Raw genomic sequence first — 22168 nt, 5'->3', positions numbered from 1 at the left:
AGGCACAGGGAGTAGGGTAGTGGTCTCTGCACATCTAGTGTCTTGTCTGAACATAACTGACATAAATAAATAAGCCCATTGCGAGCGAGCGTGCATGTGTGTTTGTTTGTTTGTTTGTGTGTGTGTGTGTGTGTGTGTGTGTGTGTATACAGACTATTTACTTAGAGATTTTCCTGAACTGATAAATGAATATTTCTCTCTTTTTGGTGGTTAATACAATGTGTTCTATATTTAATAGAACAACAAGACATAAATCTTTGAGAGTGTAACAAGTCTGGCGGTGTCCTCTGAGGCCTCCTATCTAAACTGTGCACTACTCCGTCTCTCTTTATTTTATGCCTCCCCCTGAGCATCTCCTTTTGCAAAATGTATTTCCTGTTTCTTGCCTTCTTTCTTTTCCACCTCCCTGCGTCCCTTTACAAGCCTGAGACACCCAACGGACAAAAAGGCTTTCTTCTCCAGTTCTAATTTGGATGAAAGTGCTCAACAACACGGCTGTACTTCTTGAAGTCCCCAGTGGCCACGAAGATTATGCAGTGGCTGTCAGCATCTCACTGATGTCTGTCCTTATTCAACTGAGGGCGACAGGCTTTCGTCTCCAGCTGTCGTCATTGAACAAGTCTCTGTTGATGACCCCAGTACTGCCAGTGCGTTCTGATATAACCACTGAAACACACACACACACACACACACACACACACACACACACACACACACACAGCCAACCTGACGTATTCATTATTTATGACTGCCGCTGCACCCATTATACACGTCTCTGTTGATGACCCCACTACTTCCAGTGTGTTCTGATATAGCCAATGAAACACACACACACACACACACACACACACACACACACACACACACACACACACACACACACACACACACACACACACACAGCCAACCTTGCATATAAATTAGTTATGATCTCTGCTGCACGCACGCAGGCAGCCATATAGTGTTTGTCAAAGTTTTTTTCCCCATTCGTTTTCCCCTTTTTTTCCCCACACTCATTTTTGAACTGCGATATCTTATACTTAGACTTCACCAATCCTTATGAGTTTTGCTGTGGTTGAAGCCCCACATGGCTGATTCGGAATAGAAGGTTTGTGTCCTGAGGTATGCATTTCCCGTCCTGCTAATGCCCCCTGAAGTGAGGAGGGGGTCAAAGCACTTTTTGGGCAATAGCTTGAAAACCATTTTGCCAACATTAAAAAAAAAAAAAAAGTATGGCAAGCTGGCCGCTAGGAGACACATTACCCTAGCTCATTACGATTCATGTGAAGAATAATGTTCAAAGCAAAAATCTAGCACGTTACTAGGCAGTATCTTGACATGTTAAGGTTCAAACTTCTGCTTTACTACCACATTCTTTGGACACACACAACATTTTGTCCATAGGGGGCGCTGCAACTGACACATTTCAATATCTAAAGAACCGCTTAGGCTAAAATGTTGAAATTCGGTATGCTTACACTTGGCTCCATTTGCTCACATCTCTTAATGTTCCATTAATGGCCAGGGTCGCTCAACAAAATAGCCACCAACAGCCAATCAAAATTCAGCAGCCAATACGTGCCTGTGTGAATGGAAAATCTTAATGACATTTTATTCAATCATATTGGCATATAGAAGTTATTTACCCAATTTCAAATAACTCAGCTACAGGTACAGCTAACTTTGCTACAACAAGCTACAACATGTTTTCCTCTGTTTCTCTTGCATGGTTTTTGGTCTACCTTCAAAATTAATTTGGTCTTTAAATCTTTACATAACATTGACAAAATTTCTTTCACCTGTTGAAGGGGTCAAATCATTCAAACCTTTGGCTACTTATAGCAATTCGTACATTCTGCTTGGACCCTGATGATTGCTGCAAATGTCAATACTTGTCGATGTAGCATTTAGTCTACATTTAGTATTGAATTCAATCATATACTTGCCTTCAACTAATAATCCTACCTTTTATACAGACATGTGTATTTTTCAGTACAGTTCTACAATGAAGCTCATATTGTTGCTTATATATACACGTAAATGACACATCACACTCAAATATAGCGCAATAATATATCTACTGTAAAGTCACACTCCTCCTCAAATTCACTAGACAGGTCTCTAAACAGGAGAATGTAACTCACAGGTACTGCTTCACACCCTATCAGTGTACAGCCGCCACATCCACAAAATATAGCTTTTTACATTTTCACTCATAATAAGATATACAACAAACTTTTTAGAAATATAATCATTCAAGATAATACACTTTTCTCGGAACAGAAAATATCTTGGTATTTCACTCACATTTTCTCCTTTCTGCTATGCTGGTGTGTCTGGTTATTAAATATGCTGGGTGGAAACAAGGAATGGAGCCACCATGTTGTTTTCCATTTACCTAATTTATTTTTAAATTCAAATCTCCACAGGAATAATATTGATTAAAAGAAAGTGTGAATAACTGACACATTCTATTTAAAGGAATAACAGCAATTAGCTGTTTGTTAAGAATAATAGCATAATTTAATACACACAGTGGTGTGATTACAAGTAAATTCCAATGGAAATTGTGATGATTGAAAAAAAATATTGTTTTTAACATGTTAAATATCACATCCCCTCTAGTACAAACAATTTGCTCTGATTTGTAGTGACACTTTAATGCAGTTTCATTTTAACATGCCCACTGTATTAACTACAGTGGGGTATGTTGTTAGCATATCTTCTTCAGTTTTCCTGTTGTGGGTGGAATAACAAGGATTATAAAACAATTGGGTTCTATCGAATTATTTAGCTGTTTCTGATTGGACGAGAGACGTTCCATGAGTTGGAATACCCCAGGACATCCCAACTCTGACTTTTCACAGCTAATAATAAACCACTTTGCGATGAAACATTCTATAGCGTGTTAATACAATTAGGCGATAACTGTTAATTCAAAATTCTTTTAATTCCAAAAGACATTGACAATGGAACTATTTTTTGTTGCGGAGAAACATTATTAATCAATAACTTCGTGTTTAAATGGTTAATTGGTTGACTATAAAATTGTTTTATAAAAGCAATATAGTACTCGTGCGAGTGGGGTAGGTAAGGGATATTCCCACGGGTGTTGTTGCCTACGGCCGAACACCACCCGTGGGAATATCCCTTACCTACCCCACTCGCACTCGTACTATATTGCTTAACTAACATGCATTGTATATATGTACTGTTTGTGCATATTTCGTGTGTGTTTGTAGGGGAAGGAGATACACTGATAGATAGGTGGATAGATAGCATATTAGCCTTGTGCATATGCAGTCTGTACACTTACACTGAACTACACACTTTATAGATATATAATACTTACACATTTACATGTATGCGGTGTGTGACTGATACAAGGCCAAATCTATTGCTGAAGCCAAAAAAAAGGGAAAATTGTTTAAATACAAAGAGCACAGTTTAGCCAGATATAATGATCTTCAAATGATCCTTACACAGCACATCCTTTGTTAATGTGCCTTAATGTTGCACCCATATGGCATTTAATAAGGCATAATCACAGACAATTAAGGCTGCACAGCTCATTTCAAATGGCTCAGTGTTATCAGTGGAATAGGCATTACCAAATGAGCTTCATTTCTCAATGCCATCCCTTTTGTACATAGATATGCTATATTGCTATGGATATTTCCATAGTGTGCCATATTGCTATGGAGATTGCAAAGTGCTTTCATAGACACTATAGCTGAGGAATACTGACCTCCTGTAGCCCTTTACAGGCCAGATGCCCATCAGAAATGACGTGATCATCCAACAGGTCTTTATTTAACCTCTCTTGTAGGCTAAGAGAAGAGGCTAATTCATTTTGTCAACAGCAACAACTGGGTCAGGGAAGGATATGGACTTACATTAGTCTCCCTCAACCTCCCTGTCAAGATGACAGATTATACAGTTTGAATGTGTATCAACATAACTTCATTTTTTTCTGCATTGAGACAAGTCACAGTCAGTGTCGACACGCTCAGAGGCTGTTGTATAATTGGTAAAAAAAGAAATCAACCATGAACTCTGAGAGGGATCTATCTAGACATCTTAATAGTCCTTCAGCTATGAAGCCAGTCTGAAAAAGCATTAGGTGTTTATATAAATATTTCAAGAGAAGCACTAACTGTTTCCCAAAATGTTACATCTTTAAATGTGGAAGATGAACAGCACTCCCCCATCAGCGCTGGGTTTCCTGCCAAAAGCCTTGAGAAAGTCTAAACCATTTGTATGCCTTGACTCATAGTCACAAACACCGGCACAGCAAGTCATGGCATGAATCAGCCGTATCACATAGAGCCAACAAACTAATTCTATCTAACAATATTATTTGATTCCATTTAAGGAAAATATGCGTGTGTCTCATATGCGTTTTATGGTGCGAGGTCCTGTGTCATGAAAACTGACGTTTCCCATTCGGCTTTAAACCGGATGAACATGTCTGCTCATTACTAAGTTGGCCCGCCAGGATTTCACTTTGTGGTGTGTCTCTGGATTCAGCTCTGTTACAAAAAACAGGGTTCCCAGAAGCGGAGACATCTACGGTACCTCCCCGCTTTAGTGAGTCACAGTAAACAGGGCCTAGGATAATACTCTTCTTCTGCTGAAAATCTCTGGATTTTATTTTGAGAGATGGTGAACCATGAACAAAATATGTTACTAAATAAAATAAATAAATAAATTGTGCCCAGTTGTTTGCTGATAAGTCAGCACTCCACTTGAACTCTGTGTTATAATACACACATAAACATGTCATATTAAGGTTATGGCAGATGCCATACACTGGTTTTCATGAGAGATTGTTTCCATTCACCCGGCAATGTCTGTTGTTAATATTAGTAGTGCATGCCATGACAACAAATAATTTGCAACCGTAACTTGGCACCTTTTAAACATATCACATAAGCTGTAAAGAGATCTAATACTGCAAAAAAGTGTCATTATGGATAATGTGTAGTCTGCCGGTCATTACCGAAGAATACATCCAGACAGGACAAACAGGACCAGACGCACAGCAGATGGGTCTGATATCGTCCTGAAGGGATTTATCCTGCTTATTAAACAGTTACTTGACAATAAGACATTCCTCAAAAATATCAATTATCTATGAAAAATGATTTTGTAAGTGGCATCCACTGAGAAAGAATAGTTCTTCACGCAAATAGAACTTTAAAGTTTCATGTGTTGCGTAGCAAACCTATGAAATTATATGAAAAATGTGAATTAGAAGCACAAAACCTGTTTCATAAATTAATTTCATAAATTAATTTCATAAATTATGGAGACATATTGGACCTCTGAACACTGGGGTGGCTCATTCCAATCAGTGGAACATCCTGCAGGATTCTGAAGAGCCGTATTAAAAACACTGTTGTATCATTAACCATTAACTGTTGGGATAGATAACAGTGTATGCCACCTGCAGGCACATACTAAAGACATGATTATGCCAGTCATATCATGGGGAGCACAAGCAAAGAGTAACTGTGCATTAAAACAAATATAAGCAGGAGGTAATGGTCATGAGCATTGTGTGAATCATACACACTACACAACAGTGTTTTAGAAAGTGGTAAATGAGACACATGTTCGAAAATGTTCAGTGTTTAACTCCACAACAGATTTACCGTTCATAATTCCTGTTGCCTCATTGAAATGTTCATGCCTGAAGATAAAACACGTTGTCATCTACCTCTAAACTCACCATGAACCAAGTGCTTAAATCATTAACGCACCATATGTCAAGGCGTATTCCCACCCAGCAAAACTGCGATTAAACTTTGAACACTCTCCTCTGGACAACACAGGAGCAGGATACAGAACTCCATATGTGTGGGCTGTGGGTTCAGAGGTCATGGTTCCAAGTGGGAGCCAGCAGCTGTGACCTTAAACAAATCGCCCCGCCTGGAACACCCGAGAATGAACAAAGACATTGATGAATAGAGGAGGAGAAAGTTCCGCCACAGGTTTCAGGTCCTCTGAGAGACTGGGAGGTCCGTGGATCGTTCTAGAATGATGAACACGTTTTTTTTTTATATACAGGCTACAGTATGTACACGCATACTGTCATGTGAAGATCAAGTTAGCTAGAGGAATGTCAATTGTGCATAGGCAAAACAGAGAAATGCTACAGCCTGGCCACGCCACAGATGATTTAGTGCTCGAAACTTGAATAAACTGGCTGTGGTGTAAACACGAGCCGTCGCCTTGTTTTCTGTTCCGCATTTACCAAATGGAATGCAAGAACACCCAGAATTAAAATGCTCTTTCAAGGAAAACAGAACAGGGAGAAAAAAACGTCAATTGCGTCTGCCCCAAATGTTGTACTGCACTGTGGCCACGAAAGGGAACATTATGCAGGATTAGACTGCAAACATTAAGGCAGCCCTTGCTATTCAATTCATTGTATCATAGTTGTGAGCATGAACTTAGTGAATTAGTATATACTGTAGCTCTTGCTGATTTGTGAAGTCTGATCGTTGTGTTAGTTCACTGTTTTAAAACGATTATCATTAGGACCATACGGAGTACACTACATTTGACACAGGGAAAAATCAGTGAGTCTAGCAGGCCAATTTTGCAGCGCAAGCATCACATTATTGGCCATCCCAACCCTGTGGGCAGAAGCAGAAACGCACACACCGAAAAATACAGGCCTAGGGGTGATTACTCTCCCACGAGAAAAGGGCTATACAAAACGAGACATCAGCTAGAGCAGCAAAGAGGCATTACCTCACAGGCTGAAAGAGAGTCCACCCAGACATTATGCAGAACCCAGATGCACAGCTGGGGAGAAGAAAAAAAAAACATGGCTTGCCACTTCTCCGACATAACAGCGAAGCTCGCCTGTTTCATAGATTTCTGATCCAGGGTGCATATTACATGTTAATGACTTGGAATGTGGACAGTGGAACAAGGGCTCAAACTGCCAATTAAGCATATGCTGTGGACAGCATTGGTGTACAGATACAACCATCTGATAGCGCGTGAGCTTGGCGGGCAGATCAGGCTCCTGGAGTAAGACATGGAGGGACTCCAATTGGGACTCATTAACCGCCATCATCCCTTGAAGCCACTCGAGCGGAGGAGACCAACTGATCGGAAGCCACTCAAGCCAATGCTGATATCACCTCAATTCTTTTACTGCTTCTTTTTCGATTTCTATTTAGCTCTTTTTCTCTGTCTTTCTCTCTCTCTCTCTCTCTCTCTCTCTCTCTCTCTCTCTCTCTCTTTCTCTCTCTCTGTCTCCGTTTCCCTCTCTCTCTCTCTATCTCTCTCTCTCTCTTAGCTTGTATTTTTCCCACACCCATTTGGATCTTTGACAAATCAATGCTCTTACCGCGGACAATTTGTTAAAAAAAAGGAAAAAAGAAAAGAAAAGAACAGCGAAATGTAAGACAATGTTTAGTATTCCACTGGATACTTGCTGCTCTTCTGCTTAAAGACTCCCAGGCCTGTGCCTCCTACGAGCTCATCTTGGCAGTCGCTGTGAGGGAAAGTTCTGGAAAAACTATGTGTTTGTTTTTTTTTCCCAAAACTGAACTAAAAGGGGAAAGTCAGTGTAAAAGGGCATTGGTAAAGATCTTAAGTGCACTGACAATGTCAAGAAATGGAACATATGAGCCATGTTAACATACATTCTCATAACGGTCCTTTTATAGACTTATCAATTAGAGGTCAACTCTCTGATGATCTGCAATGATCTATACAGAACTTGTAAGAACCTCAAATTCTTGCATCATTTAATACAGATTCTCTTTCTCTCTCTCTTGCTCTCTCTCTCTCTCTCTGTCTCTCTCCCTCTCGTCACGATATGCAAGGGCTAAAATCAATGCTGACAACTCAATTTTCCACATTCCAGAGTCGTGCGGCCCTCTTGCATCCAAACCGCACACATCTGCAGATAGCCCGCCTTGTACGGGAGAGGAAAGTTGGTGCCAAAAGCAGTTTGCGCACCATCCCTTTGACCTTGGCATGATTGCCTGCGAGTGAGTTTAATTTAATCAGCTTCTCCCTTCGCGAGGAGCAGCTCATTGTTAAGGAGAACGGCTTCGCGTGCACTCTCTCACCAACGCCCCCCCTCCACACACCCTCTCACACACACACACACACTCACACACACACACACACACACACACACACACACACTCGTGAAGAATGAGAAAGGAGGGAGCTGGTTGGCTGCTGAGTCTGAAGGCATATCCTCTCCAACACGTGAGGAGTGGACGAGCGGCTGAGGAATTAGCCACATGTCAGGCCGCTGTCTCCGACAGAAAAGTTATTAATTATGCTATCAATCACCGCGGTGCTGCCAGCATTACATGAACTGACACTAAGGAGATGGGCCTACCCCAGCCCCCACTCCCCCCAAGAGATTCCACATGTATCTAGTTTGTGTCATGAGTCCCCAGATGTTTATAGTCTGTAATCTAGTGACAGCAAAAAATACCTTTAAAGGAACGCTAAGGTCAGCTGTTAACACAGCTGTTACGGTGGTAGTTGGGGGACTGGCCAGTTAGTAGCGCTTAGGCATACAGTGGCCACTTCCAGTAGACTGTAGAAAAGAGCCATTGGCATTATTCTGATTAGGGGTCAAATTTGGATTAGGGCTAAACCAGCAAATCTTCAGGTTTTCTTTTTTCCTTCTATGCTCCTGTACAGATCTCTGATGGTGGGAACTACACACATACACACACACACTTTTATTAACATGGCACGCCTGTACTGTATATTGCCTTAAGATAATGCTGCACAGTGCTCCCAAATGTATTATTATGATATTTCAGCATTGTAAATATTTATTGGAGTCAATTTTAAGTTTGTTTACATCCTAGTTCCCATGTTATTCATGGATCAGTGATGGAGTTTATGAGCATGTTGCCTATAGGTGGCACTGTAGAAGAGGGGCATGGGATAACGCATTAAATCACAGGATGTATTTAACATATAGACAGATTATACATAGATGGAGAAATATCTTAATTACTAGGTCTTTACCTTGAAATAAGTTCAACTAACAGATTTAAGAGGTTTCTGTAAGAAATCATATTAATTTTGAGGATAACTTGGAATATCAGGGTGTGATGTGTTTCAGATGTAAAGTTAGACAAGAAAATATATGCCTGCAGGTCATTTTGACCTATGTCCGGCATTCTTGGGTTAATACATGATTTCTTTAAGCAGTTAGATTAAAGCGTTTGGTATACTTCTGCGGACACAGTCTGCGTATGGTCTCCGCACGGTGTGGAGTCTCCCCACTGCAGCAAAAAAGTTTGTCCATTTGGACGTGTCCGTATTCACTGAGCATGTGTGAAACTGAGCATGCAGTGGTTTGCATGTGCTCAGTACAATAAGGTCGTAGTGTGCACGCGCTCAGCTTGTCCGTATCCGCTTGTCCGCAGAAGTGTACCTCGGCCTTAAAACGTACTCAATGACTTTAATAAGTATATCGTTACTTATGTATTAATGCATCAACTTACCTACCTATGTTCATTTTTTTTATGTATTTACTAACTTACCTACCAGTTTATTTAAATACCTGTTTTGTTACATATTTATTCACCTCCAATTTATCAACACTATGTGATACTATCTGTGTTCTCTACTCACAAGTCAGCCAAGCTCGGAAAAGCAAACCTACAACTTGTTAGCCTTTGAACTGGGCAGGCGTGAAATGAATGCTTGTGGGTCGCCAGCGCTCTCCCCGTTTCAAAGTGCATCTCACAGCATATCAGGCACCGTATAGACAGACACACTTGATAAATTGGTAGGCAGAATGGCACTCATAGTGATTCATTAGATTAGTATTGAACATGTTTTCGCTCAGTAAATTATCAAGGAGGGGAGGGGACGGGGTAAAGGAGGAGGCAGTGGTCCTATTGTCTAATCATCCTCGCCTCCCCCCACAGTGAATAAATATGTAGAAGCTTCAATGCAATCATTCATCCCTCGCCACGATCAAAAGTACATGGCTGTGTTTGCTCAAAAACAGCTGTGATGACAGTCACCTCTCCGTTGCCCTTTTAACATCACCCAGTTTCCAGGATGTGAAGAGCTAGTTAGCAGCAGTGATCTCTCCTTAACCACTGTGCAGTTCATTTTTAAAAACAGCAAGGTGCACCACTTGATTTATTTATTGATTTTTAGTTTTTTTTTTAAAGGTTTTCCTTTTTCTATCTCTCATTGTCGTGTGTGCTTTAACAGGATTTGCCCCCACTGTTTCAAAAAATAACGGCTAAATTAAGGGTCTGGCTGTTTTGAAGATGGAGAGAAGATGGAATCTGATTTAGCTCTGGTCTACTGCTGACAAAGTGCACTTCTCATCAAACCCCTTCAATCCTTTTCATCCTCTTTAAACTACTGGTACTGAACACTGGCATCTGGCCAGATCCTCTACGTTTCATTAATTTATTTACTTATTTATTTTCTGAATTGCCTGTTTTCAGCTTCAGCTGACAGCTAGTGTTAGTCCACAGTTGAGGCTCATCCAAACACAGTGAGTGATACAGAAAGGCATTGGGCATACACAAGCTGGGCCACCTATTCACACTATGACCACAAGGCATAAGAAATCAACTTGGCTGTTTTCTGGTTCATGGACTTCCAATGTGAGACTTTTTTCCGATTTCCAGCACTCATTTGGTACCCCATGAATTTGTACCCCATGAATCCTCCCTTTACCTCAGCAGAGGTCCATAACTGAGCTTCGCAGAGGCCTAGAGCCTGAATGGCAGGTATTGACTTGAGCCAGGGTCCCTCTAGAGTCTAGAGTGATAGGCGGGGAGGCGGAGCAGCAGCAGCGGTGGCAGCGAGGGTAGCAGTGGAGGATTCGAGACCTGGGCACGGAGGCCAAAAGTGGCGGTGAGGAGCTAATCATCCCTGATTGGGGCGGCTGGGCACAAAGGCATGCGCCGGGTGGGTATCGGGTTTGCCAATGGCAGATGCCATTTGAAAAAGGCTGGCTCTCACTGTGAGCCGCACATGGCATTCTCCAGGTCAGCATGAGGATACTGACAGGGCAAGAGAGAGAGAGAGAGAGAGAGGGAGAGCGAAAGACGGAGGGAGAAAAAGAGAGAGAAGAGGAGAAAAAGCGAGAGAGATACGGAGAGTGCCAGGAAGACGCTTCAAAGCCAAAACTGGCATGGAGCGAGCAGAGCTGCTGATCCAGCACGTGTCAGGACTTAATTACTGTCGGTGTCCAGAGAATTGCGAGGCTTAATTCACCTGACCTAAGCTTAATGCACTCGCGTGTAGATTCAAGAACACGGCAAGCCCAACCAACCCCCCCCCCCCCCCCCCCCCCCCGCCTTGGTCGTAGTCAGCTTGTCAAGTGGACTGAGTGGGCTAAAATTGTCCAGTTAAATGTTGAAAACCACCAAACTGTTGTTGTGGTGGTGCTGCTGGTCAGATTCCTGAAATGTGCTTTAGTCATGTGGAATGGCTAACATGGCCTAATACTCTCGCACTGCGAGATTTTGATTTGATTGAGAATTGATATTGTCGCACATATCAATTACATTATTTCTGGTGTACAGACATAAAAAAGATGACATTAAATTGAGAAAATGCCAGATATGGACTGTTCTTGTCAGTTTCAATTGTGATTATGACATGCACTAATGAACATTTTGCGAAAAAAATGTTATGCATACAGAACATTTTTCACATGGTAGCAGTCAACCCTGTCTTCTCCTGTCAGTAAAAACACACACTCCAATGCTACTTTATTTTATTCTTCTCTTTTCTATGCATGGTATTCTATTCTGTAGTGTAGGTATTTCTATGTGAGGTCAACTTTGTTTATCTGATAATAAATGTTAATGTATTTCACACTTGAGGGCAGGAAACGCAAGTATTACAAGCCAGAAAACTGATTATCCTCTAATGGCCTACAAACTTGACGGAGCTGCCTGCAAATACCATTTATATGTTCGGTGTTTATGTGAGTCATTTGTCTATTGGGAATTGTACTCGGATTGAACTGATCGAATTTTTTTTTCTTACATTCATGCACATTGTCAGACAACAGGCATTTGCAGAACAGCCTCGTCCACAAACACGGGAGCTCAGAGCATATGCTCGCTCCAAAAGCAAATAAAACGATTGGATTTCATTTGCAGTTCATTATGTTGCATTGACAATTAGTGGCTTGCAGCACTGCTGGTGGCAGCAACTAGATCCAATTCCAAATTGACTTCTTGTTTTGTGTTTTCTTCACATACATCTACGCATGCATACATTATCACGCATAAGGCAAATGAGATGACAGTGATATTTTTATCCAGTTCATAAACTGAATCGGTGCGATACAGCTAAGTTCCTGCCGCTAATGCTCCTTGTCTGTCTCTCTTTCTTTGTGATTTTCTTTCCTTTCCTGTCTCTCCAGGGAGGAGGCAAGCGCCCCAGTGCAATCAATCAAGACAAAGATAGTACATGTTATGATTGTACAGCCTTCCTCTCCGTTTTCCTGCTATTGATATTGCACCATAGATCTGGCTGAGATGACACTTCGACAGGCCTTTTCCAAGGCACCGATATTGCACTGTAGATCGAGCCAGCTTGACAGAAACACCAATAGCGTGTTGAACAAAGAGGTATTACAGTGAAGATAAACCTCCCCGATTTGTCCATAAATCTGGCTGGGCAGTGCTTACAAATGTTGCCCGGGGCGGGTCATGGTCATCCTTAATCGATAAGGTCTCGTTAAGCAAGGCTTCCATTCCGTTGACATCAGGGCGTCCACTTGAGAGGAAGGGGCCCTTTTTTTAAACTCACGCTACTTCTTTTATTATATTAAAGGCACACATCAGTGGCAGTGTTAGAGGACGAGAACGCCTGGCATTCTGCAAGCTGGGATAAATAAAAGATATAAAACAACATTTAACAACTTATAACCTAGAATGTTGTGGTACAGTACGCAGAGGTCTGGGGTGTCAATGGTGGCATGAAGCATAAGAGGAAAAAAAAAACAATGTGTCTGTTGTTCTGGCCTTTCACAAAACCGTGCACCTTTCTTGGATGTCATCTTCAATAGAGAGACCTGTGCTACCCCTTGAGGTGATTTCATTTGCTTTGAGGCTGGGAGGCGAGACATTTCCAGCAGTGTATCTAAGGCCATCGTGCCCTTCACACCCTCGCCGGGACAGAGGAACAAGTCAAAAGAGCAAGACAGGCTCTGGAAGAAGAGAGCAGGGAAGAAAAAAAAAATTCCCCAGATACTGTAAAGGTTTTTTACCTGAAGTAATTGTAAGCCTCCAAGGCAATAATGCTACTCGAAAAAGTCCCTCAATGACCTAATTTCTTCATCCAATCCCACAAACAGACAACAGAATCCCGCAGCGGAGGTGACCTTTCGTCTGTCTTCACAATAAGCCATCAGAGATGCCACATCCAAGCCGCATCAAAGGCAGCGCGTTGACATTGCGCCGTCTCTGACAAGCCTTCTTGTGTTGCGACAGGCTCGGCACGGATAAAAATATGTTTGTGTAATCTTTCCAATCGGATTAAGTTTCGCCTTCCTGTTGTCGGGTGTCGGGTGACAGCAGGATCGTGTATCACGGCTGAAGGGCTTCATAATGAATATGGCACCCGCCCCTACGATAAAAAGTGTCATTTCCAATCTTCTTTCGGATTTCTCTTCTTCTGTAATGCAATCCAGGCATGCCTGTTTAATACTGTCGTGAAATACTTATTTAGATCCAGTATCAGCCAAAACACACTTAGAGCACACCAAAAGATGGCCTTGAATCGCTCGTTTTACTGCATGTAGGTCAGGGGCAATCTAACCCGCCAAACTGCAGGACAACAGATGGGAATTAATTCACACAATAAATTACAGTTTCCCGCCGCTATCTGTGCTATCAGAGCAGCAGGGAGATGCACTACTGAAATGCTGGGCCAAGCATTTCTGACTCTTAAATACCACCATATTGTCATTTGCCCTCTTAAATACCTTCCTGCATTATCCCAAAGAACCAGTGGTATTAATGGGCACTGACATTTCTTTCATCCTGCACCCCTCCTCGGGGGATTTGAAGTGCTGCCGTCGTTGGTGGTGCTTACCGCCTATTCACCAGAGGTTGCTATTGCTCAGCACAATTCTGTGCCCCCTCACAGAGAGAGAGAGAGGGAGAGAGGGGGGGCTTTTTTCTAGTTTCTGTCTTTTTGCTAGTTGTCGTGCTGAAGTATCAAACCTTTTCCCAGGAAATTTAAAAGAGACTTTTTTTGTGAGGAGAGGTGCGGTTAACCACATTCAATGTGGCACTATTTCCATATTAAGAAGATTTTTAACACCAATGACTTAAGCGCAAATACACTCACAAAGCACAGCATGCCCCTTTGAGAATGAAGTGAATCCTTACAAAAGAATATTGTGTGTATATATTTTTTTCCCCAAGTAGAATGTTGTTAATAGTCTGGTTTGCATTTTCTCAAAATGCAATATATCTCAATGCTTCTTCCGTTTTCAGGACTTCATTTCAGCGTGCTAGAAAAATTGCAGTGTCACAAAGATAATATGAAAAATGGCCTTGGTTGGGCCACCATCCCCACAAACACACACACACATTTTGAGTATTCAATGTTAAGGACATTTCTGAGGGCCTTTGTTTTGGGCCACTCTGAGACATCAGTATGCAGAAGATTGTCCCGTTATCCTCTGGCACATGCGGGGCTGATTGTCCTATTAATTACTATAATCATTGTTGTTGTCCTTTCTTGCCTTTTTAGCCAATTTACAGCTGCCAATTATGCATGGAACAAACAACCACACAAGTATGTGCGAAGCAAACCAACCCCTTCCAAGCATCCAGCTCATTCCCTGAAAGAAACTTATATTTATGATTTTCACGTACATGGATGCATTTCAGTTTTTGATTATGCACCATCAAAGCAGGTCTAAACCATTTTGAGTAATAATCCCCAAACATCATTCTATGTATGGGGCATTGCAAAAGACAAATGGCATCTTTATGAAACCACACGACTGGAATCCCACTGGCTACACTGAACAGTAAGTGGTGGTGTTTATTAGCTCAGTAAAAATCCCGGGGCACAATGGCAGTATGCTTAAATTTGATGGTGGATAATTAATGGCATGCAAATTCCACTAGTCGGTGTCTCCTTAATGCAGTCATCAATTAATAGTTGAAGGGTAACATTTTTCAGATGGCCATAATTACTTCGCACCTTGCAGACAATATAGCCGCTTTTCATTCAGCACCAAAGGCCAGCAGGTCCTACACGGTCCTTTACAGTGAACTGGGCCTGTATCACATTCACACACGTACACAGTCTCACTACATAGGGTCATGAGTTGAAATGAAGAAAACTGCGGTGAAAAGAGATGAGGCTTATATGAAGTAGACATATTGGTGTATTATCAAGACTAATGTGATTATCTTAGCGCTATTCGTCCCTGATAGCAGTCTTTAAGGTTGACTCATAGGCTATGGAATGCCTGAAAATACAAAGAAGACAACGTTACTGAATGTGTGACAGTTGATGTCTTTATTTTAGGATTTTCTTGGAGCTTATGAAAGACAACAATAACAATAACAAATGTTCCTGGAACTGTTGTTTAGGCACCAGAGAGATCAACTCTCAGTAACTAAAACAGATACTGATATTATCAATATTGGATATTTGTATTATTGCCCTTGAAGTGCTCCAGTTCAGTGGTCTGCTAAACCTTTGCTTAATTGCTTTGATGTTCAACGAGAGTGCAGGCTAAAAGGGGAGACAAAGAAGTCGAAAACATGAAGTCAGTTTTAACGTAAGTGTAAAACGGACACTAACTCTACGAGATGACAGGAAATTAAGGGAGGAGTGTCCAATCATGCATCACATGATGAACACACACACTCAGACTCAAGAACAGGCTGTATCGATCACATGATGAGCACACACACTCAGACTCAAGAACAGGCTGTATCGGCAGAGAGGGGGAGCTGAAAAATCATTCCAAAATCCAAACCAAAAGGCATTTGAAATAATTTTCCTCAATTTTTTTTGTCCAACATTCTCCACGGAGATAAATTAAAGCATTAAAAACAGTGAGGACCTCCACCGATGTGGCTGGCAGTGGGCTGTCTTTCACACGAGTCCATTCGAAACAATGTCACCCATGAATAAATCAGATTTATCACATTGTCTCAGCCGGGCGGCTGCCACAGTGATGCGCGGCTCAGCCGAGAGAGCTGGCGTCGCCCGGAGCCAAATCCAGCCGCAGGATAGAGAGAGAGAGGAAAGGAGGAGGTAGATAAGGGACCTCTCATCGGCCACAGAGGACAGATTTTTTTGTCCTCTCCAAACGGCAGATAATGACGTCACACTTCACTTCCTGGACTGAGGGTCCCCCACTCAGCCGGTGACAGCCGTTCTTTGTGACGGCACAGTAAGAGCACGTTTACGGCCAACGGGCTTTAAATAGAAGCCGTGACCCTACTTTCTTTTTAACAGCCGCAGAAAGTTCTCTCTCTCTTAGATACAGCGAGAGGCAAGTTAGTTCTTCTTCATAAAAAAGGGGGGAGAAGGGGGGGAGTAGGACAAGCGTGAGATGGAAGGAATGGATGATGATACATCTAAAATGCAGTGAGATGCTATTTGCACGCGCCCGATGGCTCCTGGGGCCCTCGCTCAACCCAGACAGCTCTCACTTAAACACATTTTAATTGCTCCTGGTTTCCCCTCTAACCTCAATTTCCCACCACATTTATCTGTCTTTTATATTCAGACCTTTAAATTACCCCCCAAGTCCCCAATCAATTTTGGCGCAGTCGTCCATTTGCGTCCAGATGAAGACATGCCATCCCAACTTACAAAAAAAAAGTAGCGGAAGAAGAAAAATCTTTATATATATTTTAGGTTATATTTTAAACCAAGCATGCATATTTAAGAGCCCTCTATCCACAAACATTCCATTAGGACCTTGATGATTACCCAGACGTGAAAAATGATTAACTGAAATGTACCACACTGCTCTCTCTCTCTCTTTCTCCCTGTCATCTCCTCTTGACATACTGGTGAATATTTAAAGCTTTTTACAAGCTGTAATTATGACCTTATGATTAAAATAATGAATAGTTTGTGATTAAAGTGATACTATGAACACTGATTGAGCATAATTCAGAATGTACGTGTAGGGAGCCGAAACAATTGATTTTGGTGAATTTCCAGTTTCTTCTAAGTACTGTAGTGAATGTCCTTTGCACTGAAGTCTTTGGTAAACATAGCGCGATTAGAGTACAGTACAATACAGTACAGCATAGCAGAGTGGTCAGAGAGTTCAGGCCAGTTATTTCCTGCATGTTTGAACATGGCTACTAAATCAACCCAATCATTTCTAATGAACTTCTATTAGCAGAAATAAACCCACTTTCTCCGGAAAGAACGGTATTCATTTGGGGGAGAGCAAAACAAACAACAGCACCGTCCCAGATGTGTTTGATATATTTCCCAAGATCAGCACACCACCTCACGATCAGCATACAAAATAAAATAATGACAGTGAAAAAAAAAAACTAAACAAAGAAATAAAGAAATTCACATGTGTCCGATATTGTGAGGCTGTGTTGAGGGAGTTGGTAAACATCAATGGTTTTTCTTCTCCCTGCGAGGGCTGGGAAGCGTGACAGGATGACAAGTGTGAACCCACCGGGGAGGAGGCTCCAGAGACCCTTCAGGAAATGAAATATGGATTGAGGGAATCTGGGAGCCACTGACACTCCAGGTTTGAGCAGCCAGTATATTTGCTCTTGGCAAGAGTGGGTGTGTGAGTGCGTGTGTGTGTGTGTGTGACTGTGTGTGTGTGTGTGTGTGTGTGTGTGTGTGTGCATATGTAGGAGTGCAGTAGCGAAATGAAGGATACATTTGAATTTAAAATTGAGGATGCCCACGCATATATGCTGGAATGTGCCAAACACAAAGTGTGTGTAGTATGTATGTGTGTGCGTTTGTTGTGTTGTGTGCAGGTGTGCATATGTAGAACAACACAAGATAAGTTGAAATTGCATTTGAAGATGCCTGTATGCATACACTGGAATGTGCCAAGCGCAGAGCTGGTCTCGTTATGCATGTGTGAGAGTACATATGTGCATGTCTATGTGTGTATGTGTGTGTGTGTGTGTGCGCATGTGTGTATGGGTGTGTTTACATGTGTGAGCACACAAGCCTACATGCCGGCTTGTGATGGCAGCATCTGGCTCCCCGCGTCTAGAAAGGCACCTCTCCTCCCACGGTAAAGGGGGTGGCAGACGGTCACTACAGCTGGAGTGTCTGCCAGGAGTGGCCATGCGCCGGAGCTGACAGTCGAGACCAGAGACCTCCGAATCATTTAGCCCTCTGGAGAGGGAAGAGGAGAGAAGAGAGAAGGGAGAGAGAGAGAGAGAGAGAGAGAGAGAGAGAGGGAAACATGGACATAAGTGGGAACGAAGGGAAGAGAGAAAGCAGGAGAAAGGGGAAAATCAGAGACAGTATGAGAGAGAGTGACATGGATGTAAGTGGGATGGGGGGGGGGGGGGGGGGGGGGGGCGAAAGCAAAATGCTAGGGAGTATGGAAGCTCATCTCCTGCAGGCTGATGCACCAGGTTCTTACGGGCTCATGATTAAAGAGAATATTCATCCCGACTAAATCACCTCAGAGCTCCCCACCACACTCCTCTGCCGCTGGCTGGCATGGATGAGAGATTCCTAACGTCCCAATAAGCAAAGAGTGAGGCGGCTTAGGCCAATCACAGCATCCACATTCTCCAATCACCAACGCTCAGGGTGAAGCACTCTAATTCAAGAACTGGCGCCCCCATTCCGTGATAGATCTCTCTCTCTCTCTCTCTCTTTGTCTCTCTGTCCCTCGGTATCTCAACCCACTCCTCAACACAAGCGAATGGGGCTATTGATGAATTCCAGGATGAATCCAGCCAGGACCAGTGAGTCCTGGAAATGAAATGAAGGTGGTGGCGTGTGTGTGTGTGTGTCGGGTGGGGGGTGGAAATAAGGACGTAGAGAGGGCATGGGCACAGCTCAGGGCGCAACGTGTTAAATTGTCAGTGTCGAGACGCCGCTGCTCACAGCCAGCTGTAAACAAAGATGATTGCATTTCAATTTCGCCTTGATCAACGGGCGAGGCTTTTGTAGCGCGACGCAGGGGGAGCGGATCGGCGAGGTCCAATTATGGCATGTTGCATATTCCGCTCGGCAACAGCACGTCCTGGGCGAATCTGGAGACTTAATTAGACATCAGCGTTTAAACAGGCTTTCCGGTGCGCGTACGTATTTCAGAAGCCGTCTCCCTGGAGCGCCGAGCGGATAGAAGGCGCAATCTCAAGAAGTTTGATTGTGAGACAGCACCGAACTGCAGCGCCTGGACTCTATACACAAACACACACACACACAAACACACACACACACACACACACACACACATACACATACACATACACACACACACACACAGACACACACACCAGCCCTGTCATCCACAAAGACTCAAGTGGCATTCCTCTGGCACTGGCTGCTAATTGAAGATTTGTATGGGAGAGCAAGATGACTCCTCTAGCCAAATGAGCTATCAAACGTTAGTGCCCTCTCGGCTCGTGGAGATGATGCCAAGATAGACTATGCAAGATGGACCACTGCGGGTATAATTGTGCCATAAATTACCCCTGATCTCCTCTTCCACATATCCGCTTTCAAAATCTTTACAGATACGTTTCAATTGCAAGGTTTGTTATTCCACATAATTCACAACCTCAAAGTCTAGAGGATATGTATCCATTTGTATCCATACTAACACTGGAGCATATGTACACATTTGTACCCATATACATCCAACATACTGCCTGAAAGACCAGAGGATATGTTTCCATTTTCTGCAAGCACTGTGGTCTAAGGTGATGTTTTTTTTTTATCTGCATGCACACACACAGTGTGTCCCATTGGCAGCTGAACAAAGTGTTTTTCGGCACAGCGAGTACACCGTAGCGCACACACACACACACACAAACACACACACACACACACACACACACCTACACACACATCCTTTCTTTTCCATTCAAAATAATTTGCAATGCAATATTCAGGACCATGAACAGGGAAGGGGTTGCCTGGCAACACCAAGAAACAATAGGACTTATTTTTCACCTAAATGAAAGGGGAAGAAATCCGGCCAATTATTCAGCTTTTATAATACATGTTTTGCCAGGATGGAATCGGTGCCTCAAAAATAAGGAACAGCCACAACAAAAGAACATGGATAAAATAAAAAAAATAAAAACAATTTGGTGTATAATTAATGAGATGGTATGCCTTAAATCCAATTTCCTCAACAAGAACTTGGTTTCTGGTGTTAGTTTTAGCTATTTAGTCATGTTTAATATACAGAGACCAATTAAGCCATCTCTAACAAAGGCATACCGTAGAATAGGTTGTTAAATTGGTAGTTTAGGTACCCTAACAGTTAATCAGATCAGCTGCAGTGCACCTGGAAGGACTGTCAGGTTACAAATGGTTGTGAGCCTATAGATATTTAACATAATCAATAATGCTGAGCAGGGATGCTCTCATGGTGTTACCTAAGACATCTCTATAAAACAAACTAGTTGTATTAGTATCACACCATTTATCCCAAAGGAAAGTATATTGTGAGGGGAAACTTTTTGAACCTGGGCTCCCATCGCTTTATGTCCAGATTTTTACCAGGGACAAAAACGATCTAAATCGGTCCAGTATTGAGTTAGAACGCTATAACAGGCTATATAATGTAATCCTATGGGGAAAACATCTGTGTCAAAACGGTTTGTTCTTGTTTTTTGCCACTGACAGGCTGACAACATGAAAGGGATCCCTACAGATATACCTGTGTCTATTTACCTCAATAACTGACGAAACTGTAGAAAATGACAGTTTCTACGGTTTCAGTGACAGTTTCTGTAGAACTGTGGAAACAGCTTCAGAAATCGGCATGTTTCACTTCTTTGGCTATGCCAGGTGCTATGACAGTTAACAATGCACAGTAAAACGAATGTAAAAAAAAAGCCTTGTGTTGTTATTTGAATGTTGTTTTATTATACAAAAACATAACAGACATTAGAGAGAGTGCTGTAAGTCTATCATACATTTAAGGTATACTATAGTATAGTATAGTATGGTATAGTATATATTGTATTTACACACCTTTTTCAAGAGGTGTCAGAATCTGAGGGCCATCAGTAATGGGGAAATGTGAGCCCTTTCCCCCTCACCCTCCCCTCCCCTCCCCACCCGTAACAAAAAAGTCCTGCAATAAAAGTAAAAAAAAAAGAGGAAAGGACAGCTCTGCTGATAAGAATCTCCTGAAGGTCATGCCGGGGATCTCATTGATGGCTGACGATGGAGCCCCCGATAGCGCTTGTTCTTGGGTGAGATTAGCCGTTGCTCACAGTGAGAAGTCCCGGCAGGATCATAACAGGACTGATCGTATCATAACCTGTCAGTGCCACTGACCCCAAAAGTCCATTAAGAATCCATTTGGTGGGAGACTACGTGAGCTAAGGAACTAAGCCAGGACTGGCTCTCCCCCCACCCCTCCTCTTGGGAGTTTGTGTGTGCTGTAAGGAATATGGCCCATTGAAAGGCCAGTTTTAGGGAATGGCTATTATAGGCCTCCTCTGAAAAGGGGAGAGTACGCACAGGCCACTCTGGATGCAGGATTGGTAGATAAAAAGAAAAGAATAATAAAACCGAAAGGTCCATACTGCACAGAAGTCAAACAGAATTCTAATAATACACCACCTCTATATAATATCTTAAAGCTATAGCCCCCTCCTCTCTCTATCTCTCTATCTCTGTGTCCGTGTGTGTGTTTGTGCATGCATTTATCCCTCCCATTCCTATTTTCACACATTAAGGTACAGTACTGATTGCTATTGCGCAACAATTTAGCTAAACTGATTAATGGGGTTGATACTGTAGATATACTAATTAAGAGGTAAGAGGTCTTTCTATGATTGGATTAACAGGATTTAAAGGTAATTTCTCACTGCATTACTCAAGTGGCTTTGGATTAGTTCAGCCTTTAAAAAGAAGACTGTATTTACCATCAAATGCACATTTTGCAGCCGTTGATCCTATCAGTTCTAGCTGTCAACAGTATTGTATAGTC

The sequence above is a fragment of the Clupea harengus genome, chromosome 15, assembly GCF_900700415.2.
Source record: "Clupea harengus chromosome 15, Ch_v2.0.2, whole genome shotgun sequence".
NCBI classification, from domain to species: domain Eukaryota; kingdom Metazoa; phylum Chordata; class Actinopteri; order Clupeiformes; family Clupeidae; genus Clupea; species Clupea harengus.
The sequence above is the reverse complement of the archived record's forward strand: the minus strand, read 5'-3'. Positions refer to the sequence as shown.